Source organism: Lycorma delicatula, chromosome 4 (genome assembly GCF_047948215.1).
Source record: "Lycorma delicatula isolate Av1 chromosome 4, ASM4794821v1, whole genome shotgun sequence".
Classification (NCBI taxonomy): Eukaryota; Metazoa; Arthropoda; class Insecta; order Hemiptera; family Fulgoridae; genus Lycorma; species Lycorma delicatula.
Genome location: NC_134458.1, coordinates 88,614,474 through 88,638,792, shown reverse-complemented (window position 1 = coordinate 88,638,792; position 24,319 = coordinate 88,614,474). Strand labels below are relative to the sequence as shown.

Sequence of the window (24,319 nt, the reverse complement as noted above, 5' to 3'; positions counted from 1 at the left end):
TATTATTTAAAACTCACCACTAAAATTAATGTAAAGTCTGCGCTTGGTGTGTTCCCCAGAGTTTGTCACCACGTGGCCTTATGGTTGACAGGCCAATACGTAAATCAACTTCAAAATGTACTAGTTTGTTCCTCTGTTTAGATTTCACTATTTTCATTGTATAAAATGCTGATTCATGACGTTGCAAACTGCAGCAAAAGTTTTGTGGCTCTCATTGCGTTTATGGAATACTGACATCGCGTATAAATGCAAAAGGACTGGACTGCAAAAGTAAATGCAAAAGTGTCTAAAAATTTGTTTTCATGGTACAATCGCATGAGAAGTCTTTTTCTTACCTTTTTTTATAGAGGTGGAGGAACCTCATTTACGGGCGCCTAGGCAGTGTCGGGCTCGCTAACAGGTTCCGTAAGATATTATTAGATGCGTATGTGTGCCTGCGCAATACCGACTAAACCTCCACCCCTCCTGGAAACAGCTCATGCAGTATTACTTCAGGAAGCGGAAAACGCCCGCTCATATAATCGTACACCGCAATCAAAGGAACACCGATACACAAATAAACACCAATAAAATCACACACTCATCACAAAGATACAAAATACAAGCAACAATAAGACACAGCAAAGCACAATTTCGCCCACGCACACAATCGGCCCTCACAGGAAAACACCAAAGGCACACAACAGTGAAACAAATTGCGGTGCACATACACGTCACTCACATACACACGCACACACAGCCAACAACATGCTCACTCTCAGATACTTACCACATACTTACACAGAACTTACCAGAACGTCCACAGTCTAAGCTTCAGAAGAGGGGAACTTACCTACGGGCCCGTGCCAGCGGAGTGACCACGGCTTCATTTCATCCAGTCGACCTCCACAAGGTCGGGGAACACACCACCTAGACACTCGACCGCAGCCCTGTCCGCCGCATAGCATCCCCTCGGCTCGTAGCCCTCCTTCGGCCTTCTTCGCGACACGCAGTTTGTCTGCAACTACTTTGGCAAGTCTCGCCACTGCGTTCCAGTTCTCTTCTTTCGCTAACATAATCTGCTCGAAGTATTCAGGTAAAAACATATCCCTCCTGCCCAACGTGTCCAGGACTTCGCCACGCTCTAGTTCAAATCGGGGTCACCGGAAAAAGACATGATAAGACGTCTTTTCAGTTCCACAAACAGAGCAACTATCTATATAATCGAGCCCAAATCTAAACAAATAAGTTCTAAAGCCCACATGGCCCAACAAAAGCTGCGTTATATTGAAATCCATCGAGCCATGGGTTTTCCGGACCCATCCAGAGAATGAGAATTCCTTTTTCACTGACAGGCGAGTGGGGTTTTGTATGTTGATCTCACCAGATATACCAAAAGGAAAAATTACCCATTCTACTTCTAAAACGGATATAGTAGGGAAGTATCTTTTTACTGAAGTTTGTAACGCAAATGCTCTTTTATTAACTTCTTTAGGCATTTTTGTTATTTTGTGTAAGCTGATTTTCAAAACTTTCAGCTAGAGGATAATTTACCTTCGATATTTGTAGCCTGCCAAAACGTAAATTTTTTTAGAAAAATCCTTCCAATTTCTTTGTGGCTGAAATAATATTTTCTGCTTTGTGTTGCATGCTTGCATTCAAAGAGTTCAATCTGTTGATAATTTTAGCAAGATGTGCTAGTTCGGCTCAAGAAATTTGCAGGTTATCCTGCAAAAGCCTTGTATAATCTAAATTTCATCTTAAAAAAACTAAGAAGCTCGTGTTGAAGCTCTACCACCCGCATCAATGCTTTACCCCTAGAAAGGCAACGTGTTTTCGAATTCAGCAATAAACTGGTATGTTCAGCTCCTATAAAGTCGCAAACCTTTCAAACAGTCTGCTTTCAACTGGTCTTGTTTTTAAATAATTGATCATTTCAATTATCATTCTTAAGTCCCGTTCTAAAGGTTCCCCATCAACAGTTCTCATAATTAACCTCCTCTGTATGCAAAAAACATGAGTTGTCACCGTAGTCGTATTCACTTCACTGACGAAATTTATAAAACCTTTCATTTTCTCCATCAATGCTGCTACTCCCGCAGTACAAAGAGAGATGCAATTCTCCTAGGAAATATTATGTTCAACAATGTAATTCTTAACACAGTCATAAGATCCTTTCGCTCCCACTACTTGAACTCGCACTGCCACGATTGCTGTCACAGGTTTAGAATTTGATTTATCTTGTCTTTTTCGAATGAAAAATCTATCCTTGATAAAACTGATATAAGAGTACTTCTGAAAAACTATTGCATTACTGCCTACTTATGCCACGTACAAACTGAAACTAGCCAATACTTTCTAATGACAAATAAACAAGTCTAAATACTGGTAGCGTCGCCAGGTTTTTCAGCAAAAAATTTCTGAGTCTTGAAAAGTACCTACACTAACAGATAAATCCCTCAACGTAGTAATACTCGGTTTATTACCACGTGGAGAGACTAAACTAAGCATTTTTGCAGGTGTTCTCTATCAATCAAAATTATCGACAGGCAGAAAAATTAGACTCAGCATTTTTGTAGGCGTTGACTGGTATAGTCAACACCTACATGATCTACTTGTCTTAAAATAACATTTCTTCATATTAAAGATTTCATGGTAAGTACGAGTACAAATTACGTTATACAGAGACTTTCTGAATGATAAAATTTCTTTCAAATTTCCTTTTAAATTCTAATAATCCGCGACACAGCTCACGGGACTGAGTGACACACCAGTTGGGACCACTGCATTACATCATAGTTGTCTACTGTTTCTTCTGTACTGAAACTCGCAGCAAAATATGTACACAGCTACTCATTCATTTCTCCGCTTCCCCTTTCCATTATTTAGAATCAAAGACCCTTATAATATTTTTTTTCACGATTTCAGCAATTTTACATAAAATTGCTAAAAGGTTATTATTAGTTAAATATAAATATAAAAGTTATTATTAAAAGGTTATTCCGTAAAAAAGTGTAATAAAAGATATATATAGCTGTAGCTGTAAGTTAAAAAGTATTTAAAATTATTGAAGAATTCAGAATATTAAGAATAATCTCGATTTCAGATTCTAGCCTTATCAAAAACACATTTTTTTATAAATTTAACCATCACCTGAGCTCAAAGATTCCATGCCTGTTTTAAATTTGTATACAGTTAATTTGTAATTCATCTCTGACTGCAGAACTAAATTTGGATTTTATTGTCTATAGTCCAATACGATTAAATCTGCATTATGTTTGATGCTAGAATCCCATGTATAACAGAAATCTTTTGAACTGGAAGGTCGTTTAATATTATATATTTAAAAGTGCATGTGATTATAATTATACAGTAAGGTTTTCCTGTTTTTTAGCATGTACAAGGGAAAATTCTTCTTGGCAATGCCATTTATTTTATTTTTTTTATTAATTTTCCTGTCAAAAACTTAAACCGGGAAAACATATTTTATCAAAGCATTTAGAATTTTACCTTGAATAACATAAAAAAAAGGGTTTTAACTGACAGAATAATTACTCTCAAAATTGAATTTGCACCAATACCAATAATATTACTTTACAAAGAAAAATCTTCCTTATGAAACAAAAATTAAGGTAAATTAAATTTTCTATGAAAGGAATGTTGCCGTATTCGTTACATCTACATCAACGGTCGATATTTATAAAAAAAAAATAAAAACTATTTTTCACCTACTTATTGCATATTTATCCGTGTATGCGAGATCTATTTCCGTAAAGGCAGTATATATGGAAAGATTCAAGTTTCAACGCAGTCATTTCTTGCATCATTTTCTTTTTTTATTATTAGATAAATGTCTTCCTTATGCGACGCTTGTGATAGTAATCCGGTTACATATTAATCTCCGATGTATTTATATGTTAGTAGCAGTCTTGTTTGTTTATTTCGTTTAGTACCCGTGTCATATTACTTTTCCGACTAATATTTCTTCATTAGAAAAAAGTTAATAGATAAAATTATCTAAAATCGATTGATAATAATTTATTACTTTATATCTATTTTTTGAATACACTTTTGATAATAACGGTTTTTTATATGAAAAAAAAACAAACAAATTTTTTGGTTATAAAAATTGTCTGACAAAAAGAATTTATTTAGCCTCTGTCGCTTCTATCGATTAAACAGTACGGCTCTGTTTTTGTTTATAGGCCTTTCTATAATTATAATAATTAGGCCGTCATATTCACCCCTACACACTCTGTTCCCTTAATTAGTTAAAAGAACCGATTTTTATTGAGCAGCACGCATTGTTTAAATTTGTATCTATGTATTCCATTTCATAAAAGAAAAATTTAAATTTAAGGTCATCGTTAAAGTCAACTATTCAATTATTGAACCATCATTTCATACATGTTCCAATCATACGATAAATTGATTAAATAGACCTGCTTTTATTGTTATTAAGTCAGTAAAAAAGTTCTTCTGTTGGTTTATTGGAGTTGTACGCAAACTTACACCATATATGTAATATATGCGCGCGCGCACGTGAGTGTTTTGTATATACATAAATATACTTGTATATGCACACATATACAGAGAGTTACAGTTCGAATTATATAAAACTTAAAGTTGACAAGTAATCTATTCTTGAATTAACGTAAAATTACTCGTTTTTTGTTTTAGATGACTTATTCTCACACGAATGTTATGAGTTCCATTCTAAAAACAACAAACTGTTAACGAATAATAGATAAAATAATACTGACTGAAGAGATTTTATTCGATTGGTGTTTTATTATTGATTTACATTTGGTCCAAAATTTTTGGAGGTTTTTAATCAGGAGTTTGTTGCGATCATGATCAGCCAACTTATACTGTTTCAACTATATACATTTATATGTGTGTGTCTGTTGTATAAGTACGTAATTTCAGTTTAATTAACAGTGGATAAATGAAATCCACAAAATATACCAGTTCCCAATGTTACACACACATGATCGTTATAAAATAGGAGAATTTATCAATAATAGTAATCCATAAATATCAAAAACTTTAATATAAAATAGTAATAACAGACTGATAAAACTGTAAAATAATTTTGTGTAACAAATTAAAACGAGGTAACCCCTCCTTAATGTTCTACTTGTCACTTAATCAATACAATGGTGGGTAATTTATGAATTTAAAACCTACACTGTTCGCAGTATAATTTTTTAGAATATTTTAAAACTTCATAAACAAAGTCTTTAATATATATTTTTTTCTTAATATGTAAAATTTCATTGGATTATCAAAATTTTAAGAAATACTAAAAATCATATTCTTTTTATGGCTATTTAAAAAACCTAGCATAACTATTAATGTAAAAGATTTAAATAATAATAATAATTTAAAACAACCTTAATAATTAACACTTTTTAATGATTAAATTTCTACATTTTTTGACCAATAGTTTCCTGATTACTGAGAATTTTTTTTAAAGAATATCAGTTACGAATAAATATTTTTGGTTGATAAAAACCTCTTATTTTTCAATATACGAATAAATAGAGTCAAGAAAACTAAAAATGAGCATTATTACTATTACATTGCAGTTGTATTTTAAAAGGAAATTTGTTTTCAAACAGTAGTTGCAGTAGCGGCTGTGTAGAAGAAACATATAACAACAGCAAACTTTTCTGTATTTTGTTTAGAAGTTTTAAAGAAATCCATAATGATAGAAGCATTGAAAAAAATTATTAAATAAAAATTTTAAGTGGTATGATAAAAATGGAAATGATACAAATACATGAAGGTAATAAAATCATAAAATGAATAGCTTTAGATTTATTAGAAAGTAGTTATTTTAGTGTAATTTCTGATTTGGAGGATTATTTGCAAACGTAAGTTAAAATATCAAGGATATAAGATGAATAAATTCGATATAATTTTTGAAGAAAACGATCTACTTATACACTTGTTCAGAAATGTTTTCGCCCCGTTTTTCTTTGAACGATTAAAGAAACATATTATAGTCTTAAAATTAATTTATCCATCAAAATATGAACTTTGCCACTGTTGGTTCATGAACCTTTCGCCTAACGATTTAATAAATTATATTTTTATAAAAACCTTTTCTTTTACCGCGGAAAATCTTGATTTCTTTTTTCTTTTTGGTCGCTCTCATTGTAAAACTGCTTGCTTCTCATCCGGTTATCCAGACTCAGGTACAAATGGATATCTGTTGGTTAGAGGTCTGGTGAATGTGATGGATAATTTCCCATTTTAGTTCCACTATCAATGTCACTCATGACAGTGATAGTGATTTTTTTACATGAGGTCGGGCGGTATTTTGAAGAAACAAATCTTTCTTTCTGTTCAAATATGCTAACTATTCTAATACTGTTCAAATATGCTCTCGTAATTATTCCTGAAATCTTTCCGAATGATCAGAGTAAAAATTACTAATTATTCCCACTTCTAAAATCTATTGATGAATGATCCCTGTGCAAGTCCATCGAACACAGGAAATTTTTCCTTTGGTTCAAAGGAACCTTCGGTGTTTATGGCAAAGAGTCATTAGGAGATAACAAGCCTCTGATGCGTTAAAACTGAGTTTGAACTAGTAAGATAAACACACATGAAGAACCTATTTTTGGCTGGTCGTATTAAGGGCACAGCTCGAAATCTGAAAAATAAATGACGCAGGGGTATATCTTATTGTTCGACTTATGTTTGTACTGTATATACACATTAGTTCCAGATCGAGTATTTTCTGGAACGGGTTCTCATCTCCCTACCATGTGACGCATATAAATTCGGCGAAGCAGGGTTCCACGTGATGCCTAGCACTTCCATTTTTTTACTTTATTTCAGCGGTCCCTACAAGCACTCAATGGTTTCAGTATGAACTCCGCTGTGTAAGGATCAGTGAAATGGTACCGATGATTCACAATAAAATAGCAGAACCCTTCCGTTTCCAGTGCATCGCTTAGGTAGCATGCCAGAAATCCAAAGTACAATATCCCGAAATTTACGTTCTGTTTCGATAACATTCAGCAGGGTTTCAATCGAGTTAAGATCAACTTTCACAACGAAACATTCCCGTTTTCATGTCAAATACCGCAGAAAACCCATTATTGAGAGAAGGCGCGACCAGCATGATTTTTGCGCCTTGAGAACAGCGTCTCATCGAATTCGACGACCATACCTTTACCTCGGCTGTGCTGTTCAATGTAGTCGACACACAGTTCTCTAATGAAATTATTCCAATCGACTACTGTATTGGGACCCACGCTCGATTCAGCAACATCAACATTTCATTGTTAGAACGCCCAACTAAATGGAAAGCGTATGACGGTCACCAAGCTAAGTTTGAATTTTTAGCCACGTACTGACTCGCATATTTACTTTCGAACGGGAAGTATGATTTTTGGAACGCTATGCAACATCAAATCGGTTCACCAACTCTAATCGGTTCCGTAAAAACGCAGAGCGTGTCCCCGTTGCTACATATCCTGGTTTCCGGTAGAGTTCTACGCGGTTGCAGGAATCAATGACATAGTTTTAGTTAGTCAGCAAATTCCAAATACTCATGTTAAACGTCGGGAGATTGAACTGCTTTTATGATAAACGTAAAAAACCGACTTTAGGTAACTGGCTGCAATACATCCTACAGTATGCACGTAGTTGGATTTACATCATTGTGATAAGGAAACTTACTCTTATCATATCCTTTCCGTTCAAGGCATTCAATCAAATAACATTTCCATATTGTTAAAAAGAAATAAATTGGGTATTTAAACAAAAATAATCAGTGGTATTCGATTAAAGTACCTACATTTTTAATAAAATTGGAAAATTATCCTACCATTTTTTTTAATGTTAAAAATATTATATTTATGAGTGGAGAAAGATAATTTTTATCTTAAAATACACTTATTATTGGTGAGGTAGTTTATTTTACAAATAGTAATACTTTCAACGAATAATAACAAAAAAGTACCTAGTAATATAGATTGAAAAATGTTAATTTTACAGTACAAAATTAACAATTGAGGTAAGATTTATAATAATAAAATTTTTCCTTGTGCAATTTAACGTAAACAGCAAAACTTTCAAAAATAAAATAATATTTATGATCTGAACACTATTACTTTCTGAACACTGATGAATTTTTATTTATCTATTTTTTTATAAATCTTCTCTGTAAAATACAGTACCATAATAATCACTGTTAACACTCAGCTTTACTTGTGTGTGTATCTACAAAAACTCATGAAGAAAATATAAATTGTTATTTACATTAATAAATTTAACTGATTTTTCTCAGTAACCAAATAAAATAATTTGACAAAAAGTAATACTCATCACGTAAGTAACTGAACTCTGTAGCCAACCTTCTTTTGAAATAAACAACTTCCGGTTCTTATTTAATGGAAATTTCATTTATTGTTCTACTTATCAGATAAGCTGTTACGCTATTTATCACACCATAAACCAGCAGTCATACACAAATACATCTACGTATATGATAGAAGTTGATTATCATAAAAATAGGAAATGAATATTAAACTACAGTTATCTTTTTATCTATTTTTTTTTCTATTTCATCTGATTGCAAATAAAATCTAATATCTCGGCAAACTCATATATATGCTACTACTAGCATCCCTGTCGCGGCAACGCCCACGCTATATGGTTACTTGCGTATACCGTCACGGTTGTGTTTTTTAGTCAAGTAACCAGAGGCAGGTGCTAGTTGTCACGCACACAGTAACAGTGGCAGTGGCTGTGTTGGTTGAGCCGCCGCGTCGTACATCGTCGCACCCCTTAAAATTCGAAATTTAAAAAAAACCCGAAATGGTTTTTACATATTTATTTGAAAAGTATTTGCAAGCTCCAATCTAGTGAATATCTCGTTTAGTATAATCGGAAATGGAGAAAATTTGCAAGCATTGTTCAAATTTTTTTTACCTTTCTTCACCCCTTTCAAAGTGTAATTTCGAAAAACCTAGAAATTTTGTTTACAATTATATGAAAATTACATACACCAAAAATCAAGTCATTGGAAATCATGTTAAAGGGGTAAATTTGATAGTTTCATACATTTTGAACTGAAAGCAATTAATAGAATAGGTCTCAGAACTGTATTTCTAATATTTTTTTTGAAAATTATTCTAAAACACACAGATTAGTGTTCATAATTTTTTAGATTTGACGTACAGCTTCGTTAAATTGCCAGTAAACAAATAAAATCCTGTAACAAAATTTGTACAGGAATTAATTGAGAGAAAATCTATCTAAGTAATGTAAATTGAGAATGAAGATAAGTTTAAGAAATTCGATTTTTATTAAAATCAAAACAGATCGAAGCGGGGGTAGAAAAATGCTGTCCCATAATTCTAAACCAAAACTAAATCATTTTAATATTGGAAAATATCGAAAACCAAAATCATTCAAAATATTTTTAACTTAATTTAATAATTACTAAAAATAAATAAATCTAAACGAATTACAAATATTGTTCAAAGTGTCCTTTGTTTAAGTAATATTCCACTCGATTTAAAATTTTGTTATGTCTCTTCTAAATGTATCAGGTCTGTTTCGTATAATCTCAATTGCCTTGAAGTTAAACGAATTAATTTCTCTTCTAATTTGTTGCAAAAACTTTTCCGTCTACCGGCAATTGAACGAAGTTATTGTACATCAAACCTAAAAAAATTGTGTTTTCCGCACCACTGTTTTGTGTTTTACAATAATTTTTAAAAAACCTCCATGAAATATAATTGTGAGACCTGCTTTATTCAATTTTTCAGGTCAAAAACCACGTGATACCATCAAATTTATCCCTTAGTTTCAATTCCAAGAATTTTAAAATGACTTCATTTTACCCATGAAGTAGAAATGAGGACGAATATTTTCCAAGCTCTAACTCGAAAATAAAGCGTTTTCATACTCATGTTAATGTACACTTCTTTCATTATTTTTACTTTTAAAACATCTATTGAGATTTTTTCGTTCTTGGTAAGACACTGTACACAAATTTTAAAGAGAAAAGTGAATTTATTAAAAAGTTAATTTCAAAATTATTAAAGCATTTTTTTTTAATTATATAGGTAAATTTTTACAGAATCTCCTTATTCCTAGAGTTTTTGTTCAGGTTAAAACACCATAATTTTAAACTATGACTGAAGATTTTAATAGTTGATTTCATGACAAAAGTTTCCAAAATCGAATATATTTTTATTTTTTCTAAAATAACCGAAATCAATTTATTTTAAAAAGATCGCTTATTTTTTAATATAGCTTAAGAAAAAATAGGTAAAAATGAATATACAAGTTCACGTACAATTTGGCGAATAATTAACAAAATGGATTTTACTATATGATTTCAAATATTAAGATATAAATTTAATTAAAGGTTTTCGCTAAAAAACCAAGAAAACACAAAATGTATACGTATAAAGATACTTGTAAATACAATAGGCTCATATAATGACAAACTTTAGCTGTAATTAAACTACACAAACATACCGTACAACCATTTGTACCCTAATTTCTATAATTGACCCGATACAGGGCTAAGTTTCTGTGACAACATGATCGTTACAGCATTTCGAATTTACATTAGTTTTCCTACCGTACGTTAAAACAACAGAATGAGTTTAAACGAAAATTTGCCGAATAATTCGCAGTTTGTTTTTAATCATCAATTAACCACTGTCATAAATTAAACAACTACTTCGTCCAAAGACAGGTATTTTTTTAACGCAAAGTAGAAGAGGAAAATAGTTGAAGGCTCAACGCGAACAAACTTTGAAGAGAGAATCTAAAAACTTTGGCATTGACAATAATAAAGAAAAATAAATAAATAACAAGAAAATAATAAATAATAAGCAAAAATAAAAATAAGAAGTAAATAATAAGAAAAATAATAAATTTAAAAAAATAACCATTCTCTATATTATTTCTTAATAGAATAAATATATTTTTCAATTATATCCTTTATTGCAACCCTCTCTAATAGCTTAATGATGAATTGTATGGAATAATTCTTCTTAAAACGTTTTCTAAAATAAGAAAATTATTCTTATTGATATGCAAAAAAATATTTTACTGTAATTTTCTGAATAAAAATTGGTTAACATAAGTTCTGTGTCTCTTGAATCGTGGGCGTATCGTGTAAATCATTAAATAATCTACATAAAAACATTTTCTATTAAAGAAACTTTTATACTGAATCCCGGCAAGTACAGTTAAACAGAGAATATGCATACATATATTGTTTGTAAAGTTAGATTAAATTTAAGTTTCATCATATGTAGAGGCTAAAAGTAATAATAGATTTCACCAGTCAATTTACAGTTCTTCTATTAGCATTTTCTTACAATTTTTACAAACAAGACATAACAAAACGTGAAACAACATTACAGTTTCGACAAAAATAGAAAACTATTTTTTTTTATATATAAAATTATATTTTTAGAGAGGCAGGTTAAGTTTTAAGTACCCCACCTGTAAAAAATTTCTTAGTAGATCCTTAGAGATCTACTAAGATCCTTAGTTGTTAGATTTTCTAAGCATTTCATGTCTAGTTAGAGAACTAATTACTTTCCTAATACTTTTGTCAATACAAATCAAGATGAGCTTTATTAAGATCTTTCATGGAATGTTCAATGAGAAATTTATAAAATTTAGCAGTTTTTTATTCTTCATTATTTGTCTACTTGCTTAAAGAACACCGAGTCTAATTTTAAACAATTTCATACTATTTCCATTAGTTGGATCAGGCGCCCACCTCCCAAAAAAGAAACTGTTTTTTGTGTCCAAGGATACTGCATACCCAGAAACCTACTCTTTTTTATCTTTCAACCTTTAAAATATTCACTTATCCGATTACAATTATACGCTCTATAATTTTATAAAATAATTAAAAGCCTTATATATATATATATATATATATATATATATATATATATATATATATATATATGTATATATATATATATATGTATATATATACACACACTCGTATATATTATTCCCGTATTATTTTAGAAAAAAAAAAAACTGGTTTAAAGTAAGCATTTTAATCTTCACCTGATAATTAAAAAAAAATTATAACCCTTTTATGAGCAATTTTCATCTATAAGTTCTTAAAACAGGGTTAATAACGGTGACGAAAGAATGAATAAGTTTTATTACCTACCTTAACGGATAATTTTGTTTTTTAGCTAAGAAAATTGAAAACTATTTTTTCTACTTTAATTTATTAATTGTCTAATGGTTGATCGCAAGATCTCGTGTTAGAAATACTAATTGAATTGTGTGAAAAATACAGGCAATTAATACGTGTCAATTAAAATATTTAAATTAAAAGAAAAGAAAAATAATAAATGTGTTTTACGATATTAATTAACCCAATAACAGAAATTTGATTATATAACCTGAATAAGTGAAAAATTACACGTATTGCTGAGTTGGTGTAAAGTAAAAGGAAGAACATTAATGAAACTGAAGTATTGTACTGAGTGTTTTTATTTTATTTATATTGAAATAAAACGCTGACATTACATTATGATGTTTCTCACATAAAATTAGTAAATAAGCGTTACTAATGCAAAAAAATTAACACGCAAGTATGTTAATAAGCGTAAACAAAATACATTTGAGATTTGAAAAAAACTATTTCTTTAATTAATTTCAATATGATGATGAATCTAAGTTTAAATAGAAGTATATAATTCTAGCAAGTAAGTTTCTGTAAGAGGAAAAGAGAAACGTTACACTGTTACTGAAGTTAATAAAGGATTTTAACATAGATGGAATATCATTGTTTAAGCTTCTTAAGTTTATTTATTCTTATTTTGATGGAAATCGTTCCAGTATTTCGCATTTTCATATAACAGTAACTTTTCTCATTCCCTACTTCAATTTATACAGTTATTTATTTATTTTCAAATAATGTAAAAAAATATACGTGAGATGGTTTCGAACAATGTAAATAGAGATGGTTGAAGTAAACCACTTCAGAATAAATAAATAAATACATTTTTTATTCTCATCGGTAAATAATAATAAGTTATATAAATCACATCAGGAATCTGTACAATTGATTATATACGATAAAAAATATAAATTTAGCCGATCTCTGTGGCGTAGTAATAGAGTCTCGGCCTTTCATCCGGAGGGCCTGGGTTTGAATCTCAGTCAGGTATGGGATTTTTTGCTGAAAATTTCCATTTCCATATCCCCGCGTGTAAGCATCTTTATAATGCTCTATAGTGAATTAATACATAATATATATAAATATATACAGATGTAATTAAAAAAAAGTCCAAAATCCAAATGTTTTGAATTTTGGGATTTTTTGGCCATTCTTGGCCCAGTCGATTGAAATAAAAAGGGGAGGTGCATAAATAGATGTTACAGCAGTCCTAAATAGAATTTCAACATCCAACGCCTAATCGTTTTTGAGTTATGCGAGATACGTAGTAAATACGTACAGACGTCAGGGCGAAACTAGTCAAAATGGATTCAGGGATGGTCAAAAAGAATATTTCCGTTGAAATCTGAAAACCGAAAATTTAGCGATCACAATACTTCCTTTACTTTGTATAAGGAAGTAAAAACAATCCATTAATTATTCTATTCGTAAAATAACAGAATAGATTCTTTAGCGATATAAAATCACACACTGATCGCTTTAAAAACTTCAAATTAAAAAACAATTACGTTTTCACACTGAATATAATTACAACACTGGTTCACACAACTCCAAGAACTAAAAGAACTAAAGATAAATGAAGAAATTATAAGGGAAAGTGAAATATTAAAGAGAATATTAAAAGATGAAAATAAAAGGTTCCAAGAAGCACCAATACGCAAGAACAACAGAAAACGAAGCAGATAGAAAAAATGAAGTACAAGACATATAGAAAAACAGAAAAAATAAACAACCGCAAATAAATAAATGATGTAACGTGTTCCAAGGTGAACAATTCGGAGAAAAAAAGGTACTACAATGAACATAAAAGTTTCAATACATAAACATCTTTTTAGCTATTACACAGACATATTTTTTATTACCATATGAACACTACTGTCACTTGATCTAAGATTAAATTCTCGGTTGATTTTCTTTATAATAATCTATTGCATAGAAAATACTGTTTTTGTTTTTAAAAAACATCATACTGTTCGTCGAAAGTCGAGATGAAACAGTATGTATAATACAGATTGTTTCACAACAGAAAGAGGTGTATTAGTTTGTTACCACTATCTGTCTCAGAGTTTCCTACGGCTGTAACGCATATAAAACATCTGAGGTGCAAATAGCACTAGCCAGACTAATTATGATATGCATTATGGCCCAGTGAAGAAATCAACGGGAAATCACTTACTCTACTGAACATGTGATAGGATTTGTTATTCTTGAGATTAGATGTGACTTGGGATTTATGTTAGGTGGCGTACAACCACTTTATGCACCTTTCGTCCCTTAGTTTTTCTACAGAAAAATTAGCAGCTTTCTTCTGAACTTTAATCTAACTTATCTTGTAAAAAATTCTGTCAACTTATTGGCTTTGAAAATATAAATTTTTTCTTGCCAATTTCTTCATTTTTGATTATTTCTTTCCGCTGATAATTTAATATCGTTCGTGTTGTGTTAGCTACGCATAACTAAAAAATACATATTCAAATTTTTAAGACAAATATATTTCTCTTCAAACTTCTTTTTGTGCAATTTTGCCAGTAAAAATCACCAACGAATTATTTTTAAAATGATAGAGTTTCCTCTACTGTATGTGTTAAAAACTAGATTTCCTCCTGATATTAATTATTATATAACCACAAAATAGCTTCATAAAAAAAAAAACAAGGAACACTTTTATCCGGAAAAGATGTCTAATTTTTAGTTTATTTCTTTTGTTTTTGAAATATTTTGCCAAAATGTAACAATTTATTAAGATTTAAATCTAGTTACAGATATCAATGTTAAAATATTATTGAAGTGAATTAGTAAACAAAAAAGGCCTCAAAAAATTTTAAAGAAAAATCTATTTAAATCAAATACTAGGGTTATTTTTACCGCTAAACAATCATCAGTAGATATTGAGGAATAAATATATAAAAAATAAATTAATTAAAAAAATAATAACTAATTAACATATAAATAATACTTACGAAACCCCATAAAACGAATATTTCTACCCGTGTTTGTAAAATAAAAAAATTAAAAAAACAAAAAACAAGAAATATTATTTTAGGCAGACCCAATCAAACGGTTACCGGTTAATAGCCAATGCCCGACCCTAATACAAGGTGCGATAAGATAAAAATTTGTATCAAAAAAGGTATAGATAGAATGAACCTTAAACCAATCATACGAACTCCAGCCCATGAATAAATTTTAAGGAAGGTGATTACAGTTTACTGTGTCTATGAAAGAGAACTTGTAAAAATTCATTTAACAAATTTAAAACTAATAAACGCTATCAAATATTAATCCCCTAACGTTATTCCTCTACAAACTTTCTGTTTCATGTTGATAAAGTAAGTTTGTCAACTAATTCCGGTTTAAACATTTTTTAAACTTTTGTTTCTAATAAACTTATTTTGTGATCAGTTTCCAGTCGATTTCTCTGCTCTTCTATTTTTATAATGAGCTAAATATGTTTCATTTTCAATCTTCTTTCTTTTCTGTCTTTTATTTTGGCTTAAGTATCCTGATTTACAATTGACTACAAACAAATTTATAAACTACAGTTTTTCTTTAAACAGTATTTTGTGTTTCCTAATTTACCAAGTTATATCAAACTTATCGGCAAAGATATAAAACGTATAATATAAGAAAATAAGTCAATAAGTCAAAATATAAATCAAAATTATTTCTACTATAATAATCTGTATTATTAAATGTTTTGTACATTTTTCAGGTTGGGGTTTTCACCATCAAAAATCACACACTCTGTGATCAGTTTCGAAAAGAATTTTATTCATGTAAGTAACTCATTTTATTATTAAACCCTAAACAGTATAAACAAAAATAATAAAATATATTTTGTATAACAAAATATAAATTGCGTTACAAATTTTATCAAAATGTAACGTACATTTTTAATGCAATAAAATGTTGTGTATTTGTAATTTTTTTCATTACATGGAGTGGGATGCTATTATACACAACAATAATTATTTCTTATCCATCAAGTAATTTGATATTTCCCTCAATTTACATAGAAAAATATTAAAAATTAAAAAACAAGACTACCAAAAAGAAAACATTGCTGTTTAATATAGGATAATTAAAGAGCGTGGGGGTGACAATTTTGTTTATAGTATTTGTACATAGTATAATTTTGTTTTCAAATTTTTTATGTTTATTCAAACACACGCGCACACACACACACACACACATATATATATATATAGCTTTTAACCCTCCCGGTAACGTAAGAATTCCAACGCGGGGTCATACATATAAATCGGTTCAGCCGTTGAACTGCTACGGTTGAATAAATATACATACATCCTAAATGCATTACACTCCTTTTTGGGCAGCCGTGTAAAAATTAATTTTGTTAATTTTTTCAAACGCTAGAATTCTATTTGTAATTTTTATGTAATTAATCCTTTAATGTGGTTTGACAACGAAATCCAATCGAATCATTCAACAAAGAAACTGAAAATTTTGTGACTAGAAAGCTAATCGTAATTTAATATTTCTTTTATAATCTATTAAAAAAAATAATGTACCTTCACCTCTTTCAGACATGAGGTATAATATGTAGGAAATATTCGGAAAACCCGAACATCCTCAATATTTATCTGTGTACTAGATTAACGATAATATTCAGCTGAAATCTAATAAAATAAGTTTAATGACGGGTATATCTGTAAATAATCTGTTTTATAAAGCCAACTATTATGTGGTAAATAATATATAGAAAATAAAAGCAGTCCAAAGAACTCTAGCTCTTTGTCGTGGTCAGCTACATGGTCTTCTGCTACGCTTTGTCTACAACGATTTGAAGCCACATCATCGATTCACTCTCTCTTTTTGCTAAATTTAAATATGCGAGCAAGTAGGCCGAATAATTATTCAACCGTTCAACGGATTACTTGTGATAGACGTACGATCGAGAAAATTTGGGTGACTTGTACTTGTCTTCAGTTTCGCTTAAAATCGAAGGGACATTTTTTATTGATTTTTAATGTAAATGAAGTAGGTAAAATAATTTGAATTATAGCCTCAATAAATTGTTTATCAGAGCCATTTTAAAACCGATCATTTTCAATATTCTTTTGTAATTTCATTAACCAAGATCGTTAAATGTAATTAGGAAATACGAAACTACCCATCGGGTAGAAAATTCTAAATGAAGGCTTAAGAAGAGCAGGTCAGGTTTGTGGTAGAATATTGTAACGATATGAGTTAAGCTGATAAATCGTACATTAAGCATCCAGGTTTAATTAATTTAACCCACCGGGTTGGTCTAGTGGTGAACGCGTCTTCCCAAATCAGCCGATTTGGAAGTCGAGAGTTTCAACGTTCAAATCCTAATAAAGGCAGTTACTTTTATACGGATTTGAATACTATATCGTGGATACCGGTGTTCTTTGGTAGTTGGGTTTCAACTAATTACACATCTCAGAAATGGCCGACCTGAGACTGTACAAGACTACTTTTTACTTACGCTCATACATATCATTCTCATTCATCCTCTGAAGTGAATCACCTGACAGTGATTCCCGGAGGCTAAACAGAAAAAAATTAAAAAAAGGAAATACATAACTAGATACATGAAAGCGATTTTTAAGCTGACTCAACAGTTTAATAATATTTTTATATGTCGTTATTTAACTGGAACGAAGAAAAAATAAAGGAATTCTTCTACCAGGAAAATATAAATGTAACTAAACTGAATCTTATCTGTTAAAGCGACCTTAGAAGAAAAAAAATATATATATAGAGTGGCAATAGTCTTTTATTAATTCACTGATTACAGCAACTCTTCGTTTATTATTTATTCTTCTAATTAGGTGAGCACATTTTAGGAAGGTCATTTTCATATATTGTCGCCCGATTTGCATAGAAATCAGGTATCGGTTTAGAGAGAGGGAATTTAAACAATATAAGATGACTATACGCAAGAAAACGCTATCGATTTAAGAATTTATTTTGTAAACTATGATAACTATAGAAAGGAGTAAAACGTTTTATTAATTACCAAGGTTAGGTTTCTTACTATAAGAAACTATATATAGTTTATTGTTCGATCTCTGTATAAGAAAATTAATTTAACGAATGCTAATTTTATCAGAGCAAAAATTTAAAAAATTAGATTTAAGACACTGGTTCTTATTAAATTATAATTAAATTTAACAGTAAATAATTTTTTAAATCGGTAACATGCGCAAGGATCATTATTTTTTAATTCATTAATCAAGAAAAATAGGATATACGTAAAGAATATTTTGTTAAGAACGTTATTTAAAATTACTTTTCTCCGAGCTTCTTGTTGATATACTTTTTACATAATGAATATAGAAAGAGTTAAATTAATTTGAGGAAGTTAAATAAGCTATGAGAGAGTTTAATTTTAAATGAAATAATCTCCAAAAGATATCCCTGTGTCGGATAAAATTACTCTACAAACCACTCTCTTTTAGTTGCAAGGAAAACGATTTTGACACCTTTTTACTTTTTTCTCTTTACATCATAAATATATTATAATAATTTTTCTTGAAGTTTCCTACTTTCTACTTATTTAATATTTGTTTAAATAATTATATTATTTTAATTAATGTGTACATTAATTACATTTTTATTCGGTTAAATATTATCTTTACTCTAAATAAAAAATAAGGGGTGAATTTATAGTGTTATTTCAAGAGAGATTTATAACTTCATTTTTTACGTAATAATAGAGATGTTTGTGCTCTCAACTATATGATAAGAGTAACTCACTCAATAAGTACCACTCAAAATCACTCGATAAGTATTTTACATATAGATAATAAAAAAATTTATCCTCATCGTTTAGGAATCATATTAAATCTGGGGAAGGGAGTTGCGATTCCTGTAAATCTGATATTACAATTGTAATTATTTTTACCGTGTCACTTTTAATTATTATTTTGACATCCAGTCGTTCATTTCATAATAATTTTTACCCAGAAAATAATTTATGCATACGAACTTCGGTGTTTCAAATAATTTTAAAATCTCTTGTTAACGTCTCTCTACTAATAAATAAAGTACACAATAAACAAAGAAAAAAGTAATTATTATAATAAATGAATGTAAAGTATTAAATACAAAATATAAACCTTAAAGCGAACCAAATTAAAAACACGTAATGAACAGGCTTATCTCCTAACACATAACTACAGTTACATCCGTCTACATCGTGCCCACCGTCGTTACCATAGGTACAAAAGTATCATCTATTGTCGAAAAACTAAATATTTAAAAAAAAAAACAAACAGCAGCAAACTTTTCCACAAACAGCAAATCAGTTACAAAATCAATAGATATAAGGTTAAATATTGATAAATGACGTATTTTTACATAAATCTAGAAGTTGCATAAAAATATCTGTTTTCATTAGGTTTTATAACAATATGTTTATAGCGTCATTTTCATGTGTTTACCAAGTGTACTAACACTTAATTCCTAAAACTCATTGAAAAATTAAAGTTTTTGAAAAACCATCTCTTCCATCTTGAAGTACATGATTTACCTTACAAATAACAATTAATATATTTATATATTTTAAAAAAGAAACAGAAATAATAATGATAGATTTTGAGCGTTAGCCAAGGTACCAAAACCTAAAAAAAATGCAGTTTTCAAATGTTGATAAATAAACAATTAAATAATATATAGAGATATCGCTTATGGAATGAGTAGGTAGTATGCTCAAGAATAAAATATTATATTGACTTTTTCATTTTTTTGCAATTTATTTATTGTTATAAGCGTTTTATCAACAAGTTGCCAATTTTCTCAGTAGATCCCTATTAACGGACGATCATAAATTAAAAATACTTTGAAAATTTGACTAATTTATAGTCTTGGGTCTTATGAATCAGTCTTTTTTTGAATTTTTTAATTATTTCTGTCAGGGCAAAATTATGGAAGTTTATTTATTGCGCGCCCTCGAGTTACGCAACCTATGTATGATAGTAGCACGATTTTGGTACTTATTGTAAACTTCGCTGACGCCCTTAGTTTTGCTCGCAGAAAAAAGTACCCGGGAGGTTTTTTATGCGAAATATCCTCAGCTGCTTTTTATTTTTTGATTAAATTTAAAACAAAGCCGCTATTGGCGAAAAACTAAACCCTTTTCCTTAATTTGTTAGTAAAGAAATTAAAGAATTAATCGCTCATATCTACTAGGGAACACTTTTATTCTACACATTCTTCCGAACCCATTCCTATAATTTATTTCGTGTAGTAATTTCTTCGAGGTTAAAATATTATTGACTCAGCTATAAGTTTTCTGATCGGTAACAGAGTGCGGTTAAAACATATTAAATGAATTTTTATAACCAGAGATGTGGAAAAATTAATATGTCAAAATATATTTAAAAAATGATAGCGTTCTGATTTTTTTCTCTTGTAGTTCTTCTTTAACTTATTTTTTAAGTATTACAGTAAAGTAATGAATAAATTTCATATTTACGGTATTCTTTGTAGTCCGATTTATCAAAGAATTCTTACATAAAAAGTTTTGATCCCTAGAATTTAAAACCAAAAGTCTCTAAAAATATAGTAATACACCACATCTAATTAAATAATTTTTAATTCAATTTACTGATTTTGACTTTTAGCTTCAATGTTATCTAGAATATTTTTCCAACATCAAACCTTTCTACGATTGCAAGAAACAATCGTACAAAAAAAATTCTCAAAGTTTACTGACTTTTAAATAATAATATATATTAATATAATAATATAATTTAAGTATAATAATATATATTACACATTAAAATTTTATAGTACAGATAGATATAGATTCATAAAACGGACTTAAAATAAATTTTGTAAAGATAAATATTATTTAAAAAACGTAAAAATCTTTTGAAGTGAAATAAAATGTGTGTGTGTGTGTGTGTGTATATATATATATATATATATATGTGTGTGTGTGTGTGTGTGTGTGTGTATTCCCCCATTCAAGGGTTAGGAAGATAAACAAGTGGATAAAGATGGGAGTAAGGTCATTAATTAGAGACTGCATGATATATCACGTACTTGTCTTAGAATATTTTCAGAGTAATTAAAAAATGTTGTCTGTATAGAAACTACATGTAAAAACTCTCGATTTATTTTACCACATGTATCTGAGCGTTATAAAAATGTGTATGTATGTGTATATATATACAAGTAGGCTTTAATGCATATAGCCTACATTTTTTTTTTAAAGAAAAACATTTTCACATACTTACCGAGTGTAAAAGCAAGAACTGTAAGATTCTTTTTGATTTTGTAGTCCTGCTGGTTGTAACAATGATATGAAAACAGCTCTACAAATGTTAAGTACTTCACTGCGGGGAAGTCAAGTGCACCTGACTTTTCTTTATGCAGCGAGAAGAAAATTAAAGAAGAAAAAGCATTTTTGTCTTACTGAAAAAAAAAAAACTAATGTACATATACTTAGATATTTTTTTTTTTAACTTTATACAAATCAAAATTTCAATTAATTGCATGTTTTGTTTGCAAGTAAATTACTTTATTGTTGGAAATGGGTTTTAAAATATATTTACATTTTTTAAGAAGGTTGAATGTTATAGAATGAATATAAGACGCTTATGTCTCACGAAGTTCAGCGTCTTACTGAACTTAACTTATATTTTCATAGACAGTAAGATAACCAAAGAAGGAAAATGTTAGGTGCTTTCAAACGTGTTGAAAATTAAGCATCTTAACACGTCACTAAAAGGTGTTAATATGAGCTGGAATAGAAAGATATTTATGATAAAATTTCATTAAAATAAGAATAAGGTGGGTGGAAAAATAATAAGCCATCCTTGTTTAGTTAACCTAATAGTAGATGGAAATATGGATGGTAAAAAACCAAAGAAATACAAATATTAATATAATTAAAAAAAGCGTATAAATAAAGATTTACGGTGTATTTGATTTTTAAGTTGAATATAATAGAGAGAGGACTGTAAAGTTAAATCAACTAGTCGAATGACTGATTTACCCACCGGGTTGGTCTAGTGGTGAACGCGTCTTCTCAAATCAGCTGATTTGGAAGTCGAGAGTTCCAGCGTTCAAGTCCTAGTAAAGGCAGTAACTTATATACGGATTTGAATACTAGATCGTGGATACCGGGGTTCTTTGGCGGTTGGATTTAAGTTAACCATACGCCTCAGGAATGGTCGAACTGAGACTGTACAAGACTACAATTCACTTACACTTATACATATCATCCTCATTCATACTCTGAACGGTAATTCTCGGAGGCTAAACAGGAAAAAAGAAAAGAAAGAAAAGTCGAATGACTGATGCGAAAAAAGTTATACCGACAAACGCACATCATAGTTTGATGAACCAGAATTATTTTTGTTTAACCTCCGGGACCACCGTTAGGTATTGGTTGAGAGGATGAGATGAATGATTTGTAGTGTGTTTGAAAATGCCATGTCTGACCGGGATTCGAACCCGGGACTTCCGGATGAAAAGCCAAGATGCTACCACTTGCACCACGAAGGCTGGCGATGAACCAGAATTTTTAAGGAACAGGAGGGCTGATTTCCACCCAAGTCGATAAATAAAAAAACTATTAGGAAAGATTAAAAAGTTTTGATTCTTGGAAAAGTTTTTTTACTAGCTTATCGCAAAAATCACCTAATAAATCTTAAACGATCAGTGCCATATTATTTCAGCCTAAATTCTTGAGTCATGATTTTCGTCTGTTTTTCCGATCTACGAGTAATACTACCATTTATCTTTTTTAATTTTTTTAGTACATCACCTATCTCATATACGATCTGTGAAGCGGTAATTTAAAACTATTGAATGAAAATTTATACTAAATTAATTGTGAATGCGCCTGTAAAAAAAAAGTAATTTATCAGTAAAATCAAACTGATGATACTATTGTGCATCTATTGTTTATTTTAGAAAAAAATATAATTAGAGAGGTTAATATTCTTGACGTATTCATTCAACAATTCTTGCTAGCGATGAATGTTAGTAGACTAAATTAATTTCGCGGACAGATAGTGTTAATACTTATGGTATGGAAACTATAAAAAAAGATTTGTTATTGAGCGCTATATTACTGTTCACAATACCACTGCTGTTGCTAGTTGACTGGTGATTGGTGTTGTACCGATAACTGTAGAGCTCACCTCTACATAGATTTCACTACTGTCGCTGAGCAGAGTATATGGCTTTTATATCTGTATTCATTCATTGAATTTGAAATACTAATATAACAAATGGAAATAAGCTTACATACAAACATTAATATTGCGTTTAAACTCGCCGACTACAAAACCTTAAAGCATGACGACGGATATAACCGTAGTTAACTTAATTAATTATTAAGATACTATAAAAATACTTTCATTGCTTCTTGAATAACTAGTTTCAATTATTAGTAAATGATGGTACATTTCATGGATAACTCGTTTTAAATCGTTTTTGAGCTTATTAAATCTAGTTTCATCAATAAAATCGGTAGTGTATATCGTAAGAAATTTTGAAAAAAAAATTATTTTCGTGCCAAACCTTAATTTCTAAACAATTAATTCAGTTTATAGTCTTTTTAAAATTCAATGATTTTTTAATTTGTTATCGATGATTTAAAATAAATAAAAAAGATTTCTTACTTTATTTTCAGGTTTTTTGTAATATGTATAACACATAATGATTAAAAAAAAACCAGATCTGATGCATTATCTAGAACAATATTATCATATAGTTTTAAATTTCTTACGCCAACTATAAGATATATAATTATTCATTCGTTAAATAAAAACAGGCTCTTCCCCAAATTAGTATTACAGTTTTTTACGTGAAAAATGAAATATAAAATATGAAAAATGCCATACTTAATCGGAGTTCAACGTAGAACCTTCAAACCCTAAGTTGCTATCACTTTTGCCTTTCAGAAGCTAATGGAATGTTAGTATATATAATTAATATTTACTTGTACTGAAATTATTATTTTCACGCGTAGTTGTAATGAATTAGCGACACAATAGGTTGGTTTTGTGTAAAAAAGTTTTTTTTTAGCACTGAAAAATTGTAAAATTTTTGAAAAAAAAAGTTATCTTCGTTTTATTAGAAATTCTGTTAAGTTTGTTAATAAAATCTTTAATTTTTATATAAATA

General features: G+C 29.6%; 1 protein-coding gene across 11 annotated transcripts in view; it reads left to right on the top strand.

Moving 5' to 3' along the window:
• GlcAT-P (Glucuronyltransferase P) overlaps nt 1-24,319 on the top strand; it is a 764,160-nt gene that overhangs the window by 209,561 nt on the left and 530,280 nt on the right. For all 11 annotated transcript variants that reach the window (XM_075363549.1, XM_075363541.1, XM_075363537.1 and 8 more), the window contains one exon: nt 15,897-15,960. The gene's annotated coding sequence lies outside the window, so the exon portion shown is untranslated. The remainder of the gene's footprint in view (nt 1-15,896; nt 15,961-24,319) is intronic.